The sequence below is a fragment of the Lupinus angustifolius genome, unplaced genomic scaffold, assembly GCF_001865875.1.
Source record: "Lupinus angustifolius cultivar Tanjil unplaced genomic scaffold, LupAngTanjil_v1.0 Scaffold_230, whole genome shotgun sequence".
Taxonomy (NCBI): Eukaryota; Viridiplantae; Streptophyta; class Magnoliopsida; order Fabales; family Fabaceae; genus Lupinus; species Lupinus angustifolius.
The window spans coordinates 154,213-156,493 of record NW_017727100.1 but is presented as its reverse complement, the minus strand read 5'-3'; positions in this window follow the sequence as shown (position 1 = coordinate 156,493).

Sequence of the window (2,281 nt, the reverse complement as noted above, 5' to 3'; positions counted from 1 at the left end):
ACTCCATTTCCTAATCCTAATCCTAATCCTAACCCTAAGCCTAGTCCTAATGCTAATCCTAATCCTAATCTTAATCATAATCCTAATCCTAATCCTAATCTTAATACTAATCCTAATCCTAATCCTAATCATAATCGTAATCCTAATCCTTATCCTAATCCTAATCCTAATCCTAATCCTAATCCAAATCCTAATCCTAATCCTAAGTCGAATCCTAATCCTAAGCCGAATCCGAATCCTAATCCTGATCCTGATCCTGATCCTAATCTTAATCCTGATCCTGCTCCTCATCCTCATCCTCATCCTCATCCTCATCCGCATCCTCATCCTCATCCTCATCCTAGTCGTCATCCTCGTCCTCATCCTCATCCTCATCCTCTTCCTCGTCCTTGTCCTTATCCTCTTCCTCGTTCTCCTCACATCCTATCCTCATCTTTATCCTCATCCTCATCCTCATCCTCATCCCCACCCTCATCCTCATGCTAATCCTCATCCTCAGCCTCAAACTAATCCTAATCCACATGCTAATCCAAATCCTGATCTTAATCATAATCTTGATCCTAATCCTAATCCTAACCCTAATCCCAATACTAATCCTAATCCTAATCCTAATCCTAATCCTAATCCTAATCCTAATCCTAATCCTAATCCTAATCCTCATACTCAACCTCTTCCTGATCCTCTTCCTCATCCTCATGCTCATTCTCATTCTCATCCTCATCGTAATCCTTATCCTAATCCTAATCCTAATCAAAATCATAATCTTAATCCTATTATAATCCAAATTCTTATGTTAATCCTATAAAAATCTTAATCATAATGCTAAGCCAAATCCTAATCGAAATCTTTATTCTAATCCTAATCCTCATCCTCTTCCATATCCTAATCCTAATCCTTTTCCTATTCGTCATCCTCATCTTCATCCTAATCCTCATCCTCATCCTCATCCTCATCCTCATCCTCATCCTCATCCTCATCCTCATCCTAAACCTCATCCTCAACCTCATCCTCGTCCTCACCCTCATCCTCGTCCTCATCCTCATCCTCGTCCTTATCGTCATCCTCCTCTTCCTCTTCCTCCTCCTCCTCCTCCTCCTCATCCTCATCTCTTCCTCTTCCTCGTCCTCGTCCTCATCCTCATCCTCATCCTCGTCCTCGTCCTCATCCTCATCCTCGTCCTTTTCCTCATCATCCTCCTCCTCCTCCTCCTCCTCATCCTCATCTTATCCTCATCCTCATCCTTATCCTCCTCCTCATCCTCTTTCTCATTCTAATCCTCATGCAAATCCTATTCCTAATTCTCATCCTCATCCGCATCTCATCCTCATTGTCATCCACATCCTAATCCTAATCCTAATTGTAATCCAAATCCTAATCCTAGTCCTAATCATAATCCTAATCATAATCCTTATCCTAATCCTAAACCTTATCCTAATAATAATCCTAATTATAATCCTAATTATACTCATAATTCTAATTCTAATCCTAAACATAATCCTATTCCCCATTTCCTCCTCATCCTTCTTCTCATCCTCATTGTCATCCAAATCCTAATCCTGATACTAATCCTAATCCTCATGTTAATCCTAATCGTAATCCTCATGCTAATCCTAATGCTAATCCTAATCCTAATCCTAATCCTAATCCTAATTCTAATCCTAACCCTAATCCTCATCCTCATACTCATCCTCATCCTCATCCTCATACTCATCCTTGTCCTCATCCTTGTCCTCGTCGTCATCCTCGTCCTCATCCTCATCCTCGTCCTCGTCCTCTTCCTCGTCCTCGTCCTCATCCTCGTCCTTGTCCTCCTCCTCATCCTCCTCCTCGTCTTCATCCTCCTCATCATCCTCATCCTCATCCTCAGCCTCAAACTAATCCTCATCCGCATCCTAATCCTAATCCCAATCATAATCCTAATCCTAATCCTAATCCTAACCCTAATCTTAATATTAATCTTAATCTTAATCTTAATCCAAATCCTAATCCTCATCCTAATCCTAATCATAATCCTCATCCTAATCCTAATCCAAAGCCGAATCCTAATCCTAATCCTCATCCTCATCCTCATCCTCATCCTCATCCTGATTCTCATCCTAATTCTCATCGTCATCCTCATCCTCATCCTTGTCCTCCTCCTCGTCCTCATCGTCGTCCTCATCGTCGTCCACATCCTCTTGCTAATCCTCATCCTAATCCTAGTGCTAATCCTAATCCTAATCCTAATCCTAATCCTAATCCTAATCCTAATCCTAATCATAATGCTAATCCTAATCCTAAT